Below are 14,552 nucleotides of genomic sequence, written 5' to 3'. Positions count from 1 at the left end.
TGAGGATGACTATTTAGCATAGATTGTCAGGAAGGATGACTTAGTTTCTAGAAACATACAGAGAAGGAATCTGAGTTGCAGTCCCTTGGCTGTCATCAACAACTCAAAGCTGTTGAGGTCTCTGACTCTGTTCCCATTGTGGGCTCAGTATTGGCTCTGCTTTTTCCTGCTAACACAAATTCTGTACTTGACCAAGCTTTAGTCAGGCGCCTGAACCTTCTCCTATACTTATCTGTGTAAAGTCCAGTTTTAGCAAGAACCCTGTTACATGGGTTTACCAAGAACCTCTTGCCCTCAATATCTGATCAGGTCCCTCATGCTCTACCAGCCTCCAGGTGTTGTCTGATCACCTGGCCTATCTGTAGCAAGAATCCTGGTAGATGAATTTAGCTAGAATCTCCCTTACTCTGATGTTTCCTCTCAGTAGTTTTCCATCCACTGACTTCCCACTTGGTCACGCTGTACTCAGAGTTGAACCCACACTCTCTCCCCTGTTGCAAAATCTGATTGCATATTCTCTATACCTATTGCGATGGTCCCAAATAAAGTCTTCCTCACATGTGTTCACAAGTATTATTGAAAAGATCTATTCTTTAGCACTACTTGTGTGTGCTATTTACCACTGTACCTTAATTTCCTGGGTTCTGGTCCCAGCACCTAGAATGGTGTCTGACACATTGTAGCCGCCTATGAAGAATTCTTTGAATTGAGTTGCATTGAATAATCCAAAGATGAATTTAGCTTCCTGAGAAAATTCCCAATGCCCTGGGAAAGGGAAGGAAGTAGAAGCCATTACTGAGAGAGGTTCTTTCCCTTCTCTCAATTCATTTTGTCCGTATTCCCGCCCCCACCCCCCACCCCGGGACTTAGGTTTTGTTCTTCTGGTCTGTATATCACTATTAAACCCATAAAACAATTTTGTTCTTCAGATGCTGATTATTCACTGATCTTCCAATATTAACATTTACAGCTTAGAAACAGTGTGATTTAAAGAAAAATGAACTGTATTGATTATTACCACATTGTTCACAGATAATTTCCAGTCAATTTGCTGCTTGCAGACACATCCAGAATTGCCTTATGTACCGAATCATGCAATTCCGATTTTCTGTCTTTGGCAATTGGCCTGACTTTCCCCCGAATAGGTGCTTATTGCCTTGTGAGAAATGGCTCATTTGGTGGAGGGCAGAGGGCTTCTCAACTATTACTGTGGAGAGTGCTGGGCCATGGAAGATGGCTCTCTTCTCTTAGGATGAACTACACAGTGTCCTGCTCCAGAAACCACCCTGGCCTGGGAGTCAGGGAGCTTTCTCCCTGCTATAAGAAACCCCTTCTCCCTTGACAGGGGAGCCCCTTTCCTTCTCTCAGCCTCAGCTCCCTCACCTGGATTCACCTGCTTGCCTTAGCCATGGCAAGGGTCTTCCTAGGCACCTCCTTATGGCCAGGTTCTTTGGTGAGTCACCCCGGGACTTAGGTTTTGTTCTTCTGGTCTGTATATCACTATTAAACCCATAAAACAATTTTGTTCTTCAGATGCTGATTATTCACTGATCTTCCAATATTAACATTTACAGCTTAGAAACAGTGTGATTTAAAGAAAAATGAACTGTATTGATTATTACCACATTGTTCACAGATAATTTCCAGTCAATTTGCTGCTTGCAGACACATCCAGAATTGCCTTATGTACCGAATCATGCAATTCCGATTTTCTGTCTTTGGCAATTGGCCTGACTTTCCCCCGAATAGGTGCTTATTGCCTTGTGAGAAATGGCTCATTTGGTGGAGGGCAGAGGGCTTCTCAACTATTACTGTGGAGAGTGCTGGGCCATGGAAGATGGCTCTCTTCTCTTAGGATGAACTACACAGTGTCCTGCTCCAGAAACCACCCTGGCCTGGGAGTCAGGGAGCTTTCTCCCTGCTATAAGAAACCCCTTCTCCCTTGACAGGGGAGCCCCTTTCCTTCTCTCAGCCTCAGCTCCCTCACCTGGATTCACCTGCTTGCCTTAGCCATGGCAAGGGTCTTCCTAGGCACCTCCTTATGGCCAGGTTCTTTGGTGAGTGTGGGATCTACTCAGGGTTCTATGATTGCCTAGCAGGTCTTTTACACACATAATCTGAGTAGTCTACCCTTCTGTAAAGCTAACCTTTCTAATCATCCAGATCCTGAACACCAGGAAATAAAGCTTAAGTGGTAGTGGGAAGAAAGCTGTATCTGGTAGGAGACTGGGTTTCTATGCCTAAAATTGATGGGAAATGGTAAAATTGATACTACTTTTTTGGATAACAACTTAGCAATATATTTTTAAAATACTCCTGCTCTATGACCCCATAATTCTTTTTTTTTTTTTGAGAGGTTTTTGCTATAGGGCGCATGCACTCACCAGACAGACAGAGACAGACAGAGAGACAGAAAGCGAGAAATCACCCCCCAGGGAGGATGGCCATGCCGCAATCACTTCTCCTCCATTCTCCTCTTGGCATCTTGGGCACGCACGCACACGTGCCCGGTGTGAGTTTTAAGCCACTGGATCCAGGATGCGAACCGCGGGCAACTACATGGGAGTCCAGTGACATAGCCATTACGCTAATTGCTGGTCCCTATGACCCCATAATTCTATGTGTAGGAAGTTATCTTAAGGAAATGAGCATCAATATGCATGATGATTTGTGTACAAAGATTTCCACTATAGCATTATTTATAATTGGAGACCATTTAAACACCCACACTAGGAATTTGGTGAAATCAATTTTGCTTTAGTCATTTTATGGGATACTAGCTAGCCATCAAAAATGGTATTTTAAAGACTACCGACACTCATCGAATTATGATAGGGTTACATTCAATAAGCCCATTGTAAATTGAATAAATGGTAAGTTAAAAATGGTTTAATGCTTCTAACCTACAGAATATTGTAGCTTAGCCTACTGTACCTTAAATGTGCTCAGAACACTCACGTTAGCTTACAGTTGAGAAAATCATCCAACACAAAGTGTATTTTATAATAAAGTGTTGAATGTCTTACATAATTTATTCAATTCTGAACTGAAAGAGAAAAATAGAATGGTTAAGTACCACTGCCCAGCATCATGAGAGAGCATCATAAAGTATATTTCAGCCTGGGAAAAGTTCAGAATTCAAAATTTTTATGGTTTCTACTGAATGCTTATTGCTTTTGCACTATTGAAAAGTTGAAAAATTATAAGGTGAACCATCATAAGCAAGGGACTCTCTATAGTTAACAATATGGAAGACTGAAAATTGTAGTGTGTTAAGGCCAGCAGATGGAATAGTAGTTACATTGCTGGACTCCTACATGGCTGACTGTGGTTTGAGTACCGGACCTAGTGGCTTCAAAATCATGCTGGGCATGTTTGTGTGCGTGCCCATAATCTCAGGAGGAGAATGGAGGAGAAGGGATTGTGGCATGGCCATCCATCTTGAGGGGGGGAATTCTCATTTTCCCTCTCACAGTCTCTGTCTCTCTCTCCAGTGAGCACATGCACCCTATGGCAAAAACCTCTAAAGAAAAAAGAAAAACAGAAAATGATAGTGTGTTAAGTGGAAAGAAAAAAAATTTATGTTTGCATACTAAAAATGTTGGAATTATATGTTCTGTTAACAATGGCTATACTGACCAGTGGATTAGAGATCATTTTTAAAATATATTTTGGAGTCTTTTGTATAAGAAGCATACATTAATGTATAACCTGGAAGATGTGGCCATGCCCCACAGGTTTAGCTCTGCTCTTCTGGGGGGCAGACATCTTACTGGCCCTCCCAAGGAATAGTGGTCTCTCTCCTACCAGTGGAGTCCAGAACCACTCCAAACGAAAAGAACTGCTGTGTTGTCCCAAAATACCTTCTTCTCTTCACTCGTGATCTGCCCATAGGGGTCAGCCTTGGGAATTTTTGTCTCTTGTTATTTTGTACAAAGACTCTCCAGTGACAGTCCCTCTCACACATATTCAAAACTAATCTAACCACTCGCCTTTCAGCCCGGCCAAAAACATTCAGTCTGTCTCTGGCCAAGATGAGCTTACTTTGTTAGTTTCTGTTCTAATTTGTTTTGTTCTTTTACTGCCAGGGAATTTTCCATTAGTTCTAACCTACCTGACATGCTAAAATCAATTCAGCCTAATCTGTTGGGTGTAAAATTTGGGGACAGAGTAATTCTATTCTGGTTCTTAAACCCATAGAAATACCCTTACCTTTTGAACTGTCTTCTGCTGCCCCAACTTAAGAAAGAAATTATTCTTTTTCATGACCTGGAGTACTAAGTCTTTGTCAGTGTAATTTCACCATGTAGGAAGTTACAGAAATGCTCCTCTTCCAGAATACTAGCTAGGAAAGGAGCTGGCTTCATTTTTCAATCAAAGGTGTGGTTTTGGCCAGAAAGCAATGGAAAACAAAACAAAACAAAACAAAAAACAGGAGGGTGAGGACACCTGAGATACACTATGGTCATCTTATCGCTGACCTGCCAACTTTGAGCACTGGGCCTGTGAACTGTTTCCCAACTGTTTCTTGCCTGCTGCAAGGGTTAACAGTGACACGTGCTCTGCAACATGAGCAAACTGGAGGAAGTAAGGCTACACGAAATAAACCAGACACTGAAAGACAAATACCATATGTTCTCACTCATTAGTGGAAGCTAAAAGATTTGATTGCATAGAAGTGGAGAATGTGAGGGTGGATACCAGAAGTGGGAAAGGCAAGGCGGATGAGGATAGGGGGCTGAGGAGAGCTTGGTTAACAGATAGAAGAGGGCAGGTAGGTAAGTGGAATGAATTCTTAAGTAGTATAGCACAGAAGAGTAACAGTAATGGTGGCCATTCCATGCTCACATCAAAATAGAGGATTTTGAATGTGTACAGCCCAAAGTAATGATAAATATTTGAGCTGGTGGATACACTTATTACTTTGATTTGATCATTACACAATTTTATACATGTTTTGAAAAATCACACTGTACCCCATAAGCATGTACAATTGTTATATGTAAATTAGAAATTGAATTTTGGGACCAGCAGTTGCTGTAATGGCTGTTGCTGAACTCCCATGTAGTTGACTGTGGTTCGAGTCTTGGGGCCTGGTGGCTTAAACTCATGCTGGGCAAGTGTGCATGCAATCCCAAGATCCTGAGAGAAGAAGGGATTGCGGTGTGGCCATCCCCCCTGGGGGGTGATTTCTCGCTTCCTGTCTCTCTGTCTCTCTTTGTCTTTCTGGCGAGGCCCTATAGCAAAAACCCCCAAAAAAAAAAAAAAAAAAAAAAGAAATTGAATTTTGGAAAAAACAAAAACCAAAAAAATAAAAAACAATGGTTCATCCTTTGAATAAGATGGTGGCTGCGAAAGTGCCAGGAATTTTCAGCTTTACAGATGCCCCACTCTACAATGGATTTTAAGCACAGATGTATGACTAGTCCCCCAGTTACTATTGAAGGAAGGATGGCCACTATTACCAGCTGTGTCCCTCTGTAGGGCGCCTTTCAAAAGGAGCCCAGAGCCTATCAGCTCAGCCCCCTCCCTCTCTGCCTCCTCCATTGCTCCGCAGCACCCTCTGCTAAAAGGACTTTGCCACATGGACTCCAAGTCTCAGTCTCTCTTAAGTCTCACCTGCTCGCTAAATTTATGTCTCTGCTGCTATTTTTTGTTTTCATTTTTCTCTTCTTCAACTCCTATGTGTCTTTTTTTCCCTCAGGTAAATTCCAAGTCCTTTAAGCCCCCTAAAATCCTTTGTGAGACAAGATTCCATGTAAACAAACACACAGCTCAGGAGGTGCCTCCAGGGCTGGGTTCTTCATCCAAGCCTGAGCCTGGAGTAAGAGTCCCATAAATCGGCAGTTATTGAAGTGGATGTGGTCATACTTCAGATAACAATCTAAGGAATGAGAATCTCTCAAACTTATAAAAGTATGCCAAGAAAATTTTAAAAATTGATTTAGGAAATTTCCACATATGATTACATGTCAATTAAAAAATAAATAAATAAAAATTATTTTTTTAAAAAAGGTAAATCAAATCAGTGTATCTCTCCTTCCCCATCTATGTGGCCTGTCCCAAGTCAGTGATTCTTTTATTTTTTGGAGAGATTTTCGCTATAGGGCGCGTGTGCTCGCCAGACAGACAGAGACATAGAGACAGAAAGCGAGAAATCACCCCCCAGGGGGGATGGTCACGCCGCAATCCCCTCTCCTCCATTCTCCTCTCGGGATCTTGGGCACGCACACACACACGCCCGGCGTGAGTTTTAATCCACCGGGTCCGGGACACGAACCGCAGTCAACTACATGGGAGTCCAGCAACATAGCCATTACGCTAACTGCTGGTTCCCTCCCAAGTCAGTGATTCTGAGCTCTGATGCGTCATAGCACATGCCTTCCTCCTGGAGGGCCCTGCCTTCTTGCTTTCTGAGCTCTCACCTCTGTGTCCCTAATTAATGAGACCAACTGGTTGTATTTGAGGACTGATTGATTATAATTAAAATAATTAAATTGGAACTCACTCACACTAAAACCTTCACTGGCATTAAAGCAGTATTTTATATGTACTTAGTCACCCTATCCCCACTTTCCATTCTTACCGTATTTCCAGCCTCACCTGTCTCTAAACCCTAGCCAAGGATTTCCAGCTGCTTATTGAAGCGACCACCTGCTATCAGTCAGGCCACTGTATTCAATGTGTCCAAAACTCCACTCCCCTTCTCTTCCCCAAAACCTGCACTTTCTCCAGAAATTTTTCTCAGCTTCTGCCTTCACTACTTGCCCATCACATAAACTGGAAACCCTCCAGTTCTCCCTCTCCCAAACCCCGACACCTGTGTCCTCCCTGAGTGTGGTCCACTCTATCTCAGAAAAGTCTCTCAGAACCTTCTGCCCCTGGGGTTCCTCTGCCATGGTACAGACTTAGATCCAAGGTCATCATCTTCCCTTAGACTCTGTCTCACTTCAGTCTGAGCCACCCTGATGCTGGAGCCCTTTGTTTAAAAATATGATCTGTGTTTTCGGGAACCAGCAGTTAGCGTAACGGCTATGTCGCTGGACTCCCACATAGTCGACTGTGGTTCGCGTCCCGGACCCGGTGGCTTAAAACTCACGCCGGGCGCGTGTGCATGCGTGCCCAAGATCCCAAGAGGAGAATGGAGGAGAAGAGATTGCGGCGTGACCATCCCCCCTGGGGGGTGATTTCTCACTTTCTGTCTCTATGTCTCTCTCTGTTTGTCTGGTGAGCGCACACACCCTATAGCGAAAATCTCTCAAAAAAAAAAAAAAGTATGACCTGTGTTTTTTAAAAAAATTTAAACTACTAAAAGCTTCCAATGTCCTTTATCAGAGGTTATAACATTTAGCTATAAAAAGCCAGAGTGTGGGAACCAGCAGTTATCGTAATGGCTATGTCGCTGGACTCCCACGTAGTCGACCGTGGTTCGCGTCCCGGACCCGGTGGCTTCAAACTCATGCCGGGCGCGTGTGCGTGCGTGCCCAAGATCCCAAGAGGAGAATGGAGGAGAAGAGATTGCGGCGTGACCATCCCCCCTGGGAGGCGATCTCTCGCTTTCTGTCTCTATGTCTCTCTCTGTCTGTCTGGTGAGCGCACACGCCCTACAGTGAAAAAACCTCTCAAAAAAAAAAAAAAGCCAGAGTGTGGGAACCAGCAGTTATCGTAATGGCTATGTCGCTGGACTCCCACGTAGTCGACCGTGGTTCGCGTCCCGGACCCGGTGGCTTCAAACTCATGCCGGGCGCGTGTGCGTGCGTGCCCAAGATCCCAAGAGGAGAATGGAGGAGAAGAGATTGCGGCGTGACCATCCCCCCTGGGAGGCGATCTCTCGCTTTCTGTCTCTATGTCTCTCTCTGTCTGTCTGGTGAGCGCACACGCCCTACAGTGAAAAAACCTCTCAAAAAAAAAAAAAAGCCAGAGTGTGGGAACCAGCAGTTATCGTAATGGCTATGTCGCTGGACTCCCACGTAGTCGACCGTGGTTCGCGTCCCGGACCCGGTGGCTTCAAACTCATGCCGGGCGCGTGTGCGTGCGTGCCCAAGATCCCAAGAGGAGAATGGAGGAGAAGAGATTGCGGCGTGACCATCCCCCCTGGGAGGCGATCTCTCGCTTTCTGTCTCTATGTCTCTCTCTGTCTGTCTGGTGAGCGCACACGCCCTACAGTGAAAAAACCTCTCAAAAAAAAAAAAAAGCCAGAGTGTGGGAACCAGCAGTTATCGTAATGGCTATGTCGCTGGACTCCCACGTAGTCGACCGTGGTTCGCGTCCCGGACCCGGTGGCTTCAAACTCATGCCGGGCGCGTGTGCGTGCGTGCCCAAGATCCCAAGAGGAGAATGGAGGAGAAGAGATTGCGGCGTGACCATCCCCCCTGGGAGGCGATCTCTCGCTTTCTGTCTCTATGTCTCTCTCTGTCTGTCTGGTGAGCGCACACGCCCTACAGTGAAAAAACCTCTCAAAAAAAAAAAAAAAGCCAGAGTGTGGTCCAGCCATGGTGGAGCAGGTGGCGGGGCACTACTGCCTGATGCTGGAGCCTTATAGGAAGGCCTGGGGTTTGTATCCCAGGTCAGCTGGAACACACCAGGTGCACCTGTGGGCTTAGCTACAATCCTGGCTCGCTGGAAGGCTAGAGCAGAGGGCAGGGGGTGGAGGTGGAGGGCATCATGATGAGGCAAGATCCCATGAGGGGTGTGTGTGTTTCTCTTGGGAGATAAATGAATAAACTTAAAAAAAAAAACTGGAAGAGGAATATTTTAGTTTCTGTGGGCCAATCTTTGTCACAATGATTTCATTCTATTGGAGTAGCACGAAAGTAGTAGATAATAGACAACTAGTGCAGACTGTAAGTTAAAAGGCCTGGTTGCATTCCAATAAAATATTATTTACAAAAAAGGTGGCAGCCCAGATTAAGCCATAGGCTCTCCTTTGCCAACCCCTGGCGTGCAGGGGGCTGCTCCAAATACCCTTCATGATTTTGTACTAGTGTACTTCTCCACCCTCGTCTCTCAGTGTCCCCCATTTCTCCACGTGCTGTGAAGTTGGAATTGTAGACATGCCCATGTCTTGGCACATTCTCCCCACTCTGCCTCCCTGCCCTTCTCTTTGTGGCCATGAGACTGAAAAGATTCAGGGTGACTCTAACAACCCTTCTGCAGAGTAATCTCTCCATCATATGAACTTCGTGGTATTTTACGTAGCCTTGTAGTAATGTACTTGTCATTCTTGCTTATGACATCTGGTTACCTCTCTGTCTCTTCAACCAGCTCTCCAACCAGAATAAAGCTTCTCTCATCTAGGAAGCTTCCTTTTATCTGTCTATCCTAGGACAGCATCTGGTGTGTAATAAGTAAATAGCAACTCTTTGTAGAATAAATGGTTACACTAATTATCTCTAAATATTCATCTTTTACCTTTGTTGGAGAAGGTAGAGACCCTTCTAAATGTCTTTTGTCCTGCTTCATTGTTTCCTCCAGGTTTCTATCTTATACTCTTTGACTTATCTGCATTCATTTTTAGTAATTGCCTTGCCTGGCTTTGCTGAACTGCATGTGTCTCCACTTTTGCAGTTTCTCAAAGATGCGTATCAACAGAATGCATCCTCCTCATTAATAGAACCATCACTGTATGCAGTTGAAACTCATTCTTCCTGAAGATACAGTTCTGTGGAGGATAAGCAGATTTTGCATCTAACAGAGATGGAGATAGGAAAGATTGTTACTCTTTATTACTAATTTGAAGCTGCAAATTAGAACTGTAAACTTCAACAGATTCTTCAAAGCCAGAACATAAGCCATCTAATATTGACTCTGGCTGGTGTTGGCGCTTCATTGATGCCTGAGAGCTGAGTCTGTCTGCTGTGATAGCCGTGCCGTTGCTGCCATTCCTGCCTGAATCGCCTGTGTCTCTAGGAAGCATCCTAAAGCTGAGGCCTGGTTCTCACAGGACCCTAGGTCCAGATGATACCTGTGGTGGTACCGGTGATGGTACTCGTGGTGGTACCAGTGGTGGCTTCAGATATTTTTTTCAGAAAAAATGTTACCAGCCTAATAAGAAGTAAATCTCCTGGGCGCTAGAACCAGATTATTTCTAACCAGATCCTTGCTTGGCTTGAGACCATCTGTGTCACTACAGGGAGGAAGAGGCCCAGGCCCCTGTGGGATCCCTGTGCAGATTTGATTCTGGCAATCCCCTATACAGAGACTAGATTCCTTCTTTTAGGAGACACGTCTCATCTTGTCTCCTTTCATGCCACACAATGGCAGTTGGACAGGTTCCTTTCACCACTACAGACACTCTTCTGTGGCCCCACAGGCATCTTGGAGTTGGTAGGTTTACCATACTAGTGCCTAATGTGCGTGTGTGTTGAGCGAGGTTGAGGAGCGAAACCGAATTAAAGACCAAAAGCTTAGCATGCTCTTGTAACTGTGAAGCACAGGGACATTGACCCAATCAGGGGCTAAATTCCAGTGAAAAGCACACAGCGTTGCCCAGTTATTCCTAAAAACTTGATCCATGGTCCCCACTTCCTAAGGATGGAAAGTAGCCAGAATCCTTTGCACTGTGAGCAGGCCTCCTGCAGGCAGAGGCAGAGGGGTCTGCCTGTTCCAGTGTCTCTGCTAGTTTTATGGGCATGTTTCTCACACCCTGTTCTGCTATTAAAAATAAAATCACACATGACATGTCTCTCCCAGACTGCAAGACCCATTTCCTTCTCATTAGCCGCTGATCTGCCTGTGCTTTCCTTACTTTATAAAGATTAGGTCCCCACAGGCTCCCATTGTGGATTTTTAGTTTTGTACTTTTATCCCCTCTTTCTGGTGTTTAGAATGTAAATAGAGTTAGTATGTTTATCTGCTTTGGCAAACATGCATGCATGCACACATATGCACATGTACACACACACACACACACACACACACACACACACACACACAAATTCTCCGAGAACAAGGAGCAGACACTCTATGCAAGCAGAGGACAGCTTTGTCTTATTTAGCCATGGGCCACAGAAAACAGAATGCTGAGCTGATATGAGCCTGCCCTGCCCTAGGCTGGGCTGGGCTGGAGGAGGGCCAGCCTGGCTATGGACTGCAGATCAGTAAACTATGGTGTTCAAGGCTTTGAAGGAGCAGGACTCTTCATGGCAGGGTAGTTCTGGAGTGATCCTTGTCTAAGGTCTGACTTGCCAAATTCAGTAGGCCAAGGCTGAGGCAGCTCTGGGAGCCCAGGCAGCCTAGTGAGGGTCAGAAGCTGCAGTGGCCAAGGCCTCTTCTCCAAGCCAAGTTCTCAAACAGCAATCACCTAGGCCCCTCTGGGGTGCACAGTGTGAGGAGACAGGCTGAAGTTCTTTGGTAGGAGCTAGGGCTTACAAGGAGACCACAGGAACAGGCCGGACCCTGCAAACAGAAGGGGACCACCCTGTTTGGCCACGTCAGCAGTACAGAGTTCAGGACTGAGTCAGAAGGGATGGGAAATGGAGATGATGCCTTGGGAAGGTGCAGTCCAGAGAAGGAGGGCCAATGCTGGGCCTGCAGCTGGTCATCCAGTGACCACAGCTGTGACCCTATCATCATCTGACTTTTTCTGCTGTTGCATGGAATGTGCCAGCCCCAGGGCAAAACCCTACTAGAGAGGCTGGTAGGAGATCCAGCCTAACCAATTTTTCAGAAGGGAGGAAATTAAATCTAAGGGGCAAGCCTGGCTCAAGGCAAAGTTGGGACTGGCTGCCTTGTGGGTCAACTCCCACTCCCAGAAATCCCATCTCCAGAGGCCTGGATGGTGATGCAGTGGGAACATGTGATGCTTGAGGATGCTGGCCCACCTGGAAAGGATCTGGAATCACATCCAGAGGCTTCCCTACGTACATTGGGCAGTGTATGTCCATGATCTAGGGCTGGCTGATGCTAGCGGTGGGTTGTGGCATCGAGACTCTTTTGGGGAGTGCTGTCTGTGTGTGTGTGTGTGTGTGTGTGTGTGTGTGTGTGTGTGTGTCTTTCCCTGTCTCTCTCACTCATGGAAGAAAGAAAGAAATGTTTAAAAAAAGATGAACAAACAAAACAAAAGAAAACCTCAGCCTCTGCATCTTACTATCTTTGGATCTAGGGATCCAGGCTCAGGCTGCATGAGGCTATGGTCTTCAATCCAGTGTCCTTGAGTCCTTATGTGCTGTGACCCCAAGCTGAGTGGCAGCTCTATGCTCTCTTCAGGCCATGTGGCACTTGATAGGAAGACATATGGCTGCTGTGGGTAATCTTACGCATGTTTCATTGATGGAAAAAGCCTAACAATGCACACAGACTTCTCGATTCAGAATTTAGACTGGACTGGAATTTGTTTCTATCCCATGGAGGGAAAGAAAGAGGTAAGTTGGAACAGCAGATTAATAGGATATATAAGAGAATGCAGGCTTCCTGTTCTCTTAAACACTTCAATGATGTCTATGGAATCACAGAAAGGAAGGCTGTAGGAACCTTAGGGGTCCTCACGGCCAACCCAACTCATTTTACACATGAGCAAACTGAGGCCTCTGGGCTTGGCTGCGGACCTAATTAGCTGGTCTGTCTGGCTGAGAGCCTAGGGTTGCTGCTCACAGGCTGGTCTTCTCTCTGCTGGAGCCCGCATTTATTCACAAGAAAGCATTCCGCGTGCTAAATTAATATTGATAACCAATTTACTACTAGTATATGATCCTTATCTATTCAGACTCATCAACTGTCTATCTAGGGTCTCCCGTGAAGGTGGGTGGGGAATGTACAAAGATGAAAGAAGCGTAGGAGGAGCTTACAGCTCAGAGGAGACGTCCTGATTTTAATGCCAATCATGATATTTCTAAAGGAGTGTGTTAGAAATCAAGTGAAGGAACAAATGACCTGCCGAACAGTCAGCAGAATGATAATTTGGCTATGGTGAGCAAAGACATTTCTGTGGGACACATGGCCCCTGACTTGGCCTTGAAGGGTGGATAGGATTTGAGCATGGGTACTTGTTTCAGGTGGAGGTGCTGGAGGGGATGGTGTAGTAATCTGAAAAATAGCCCCCAAAGGTATCAGGTCCTAATCCTTGGAACTCGTAAATGCTATCTTGGAAAAATGTCTTTGAAGACATGATTAAGTTAAAGATCTTTAGATGGGCAGATTATCCTGTATTATTCAGGCGGTCTGTAAAGTGAACCCAAATGATCTTTTAAGAGAGACAGAGGTGATTACAGACAGAAAAGGAGAAGGCAGAAATTGGAACAATGCGGCAAGCAGTCAAGGAATGCTGGTAGCCACCAGCAGTTGTCAGAGACTCCCTAGGGCTTCTACAGGGAGCACAGATCTGTCAGTACCTTGATTTTGATCTGGTCTCACTGATTTCGAACTTCCAGCCTCCAGACTCTGAGAGAACACATTTCTGTTGCTTTAAGCTACCAAATCTGTGCTGATTTATTGCAGCATCTGCAGAAAACTAATACAAAGAGGAAAGAAAGGACAAAGCTTGTTTGAGAAAGAGTGGGTATAGTTCATGGCATTTCCTGGGAGAAGGAGTGTGTATAGTTCATGGCATTTCCTGGGAGAAGAGTAGGATATTCAGAGAGGTAGCAATTAGACAGGTTAGGGCCAAGTCCATTAGTTTGAAGACAGTAAGTTTCTCCACATATTTTGCTTTCCTGGTTGGTGTACAGGGCTGAGGAGAAGAACCATGATACCTAGTGGATCATTTTTATTTCTTTGTGGTACTTAATACTATACTGCTATGCCCCTTGTGTCATAGGTAGTTCCTATTTATAGAATGGTATTACTGGGCTTATACTTACAAAAATTATTATGTGTGTGTGTGTGTGTGTGTGTGTGTGTGTGTGTGTGTGTATAGTATATTTATTTATTTCTTCTGTGAGTGTGAGAGACAGAGAGAGAGCACCCCAATAGGGTCAGAGTCTTAATGTCACAATACACTCCCAGCTTTAAACAGTCCCAGATCAGATCCTGGACACACACATGTCCCTGAACCTAGGGAGGTCTCTGGATGTGAACCTAGAACCTTCCTATGTGGATTAGCCTCACATGGCATCACATTTTACTGCTGTGCCACGTCTAGCCCCTGCTCTGGGCTCGCTGATGAAAGTCCAAGCTGCGGTAGGTCTGGTGCGCTCAGATGTGGTTGACGAACCTCTCCTCTTCACACTGTGATCTCGCTTTCCTCTGGCTGTGCATCCCAGGGGTGTTATGTGTTAGGAAATACTCAGCCAAGCCAGGACCAGCAGCTGGGGGCTCTGAGGGAAAGGACTCTGGATGGAACTCCTCTGAACAGCTCTGGTTAGAGGCAAGAGGATGGGAGACCGCCTGCTGAGTGAAATAGGCCTTACTGGTAGCAGAGTCAAATTCTCTGCCAGATCCAAGAGAAAGTGATTAAAGACACCTTTTGAGCTTTCATGACACTCTTATTGATCCGAGGTTGTTTATAGCCATAAAACACCTGTAAATTAGAGGAATGAAATAAAAACAGCAGGGTATTTAACTCCTATCCTCCTATGAGGTTGTAAAAGCTTCCCGCACGGCTCCTGGAGCAGCAG

General features: G+C 45.4%; 1 protein-coding gene across 1 annotated transcript in view; it reads left to right on the top strand.

The window, feature by feature from the left end:
* The window catches only part of CALN1 (calneuron 1), a 579,183-nt gene that overhangs the window by 287,574 nt on the left and 277,057 nt on the right, over window positions 1-14,552 (top strand). The gene's annotated exons all lie outside the window — the stretch shown is intronic.

Source organism: Tupaia chinensis, unplaced genomic scaffold (genome assembly GCF_000334495.1).
Source record: "Tupaia chinensis unplaced genomic scaffold, TupChi_1.0 Scaffold000429_1, whole genome shotgun sequence".
NCBI classification, from domain to species: domain Eukaryota; kingdom Metazoa; phylum Chordata; class Mammalia; order Scandentia; family Tupaiidae; genus Tupaia; species Tupaia belangeri.
Note: the sequence above shows the minus strand (reverse complement) of the source record. Positions and strands in the feature narration are given on the sequence as shown.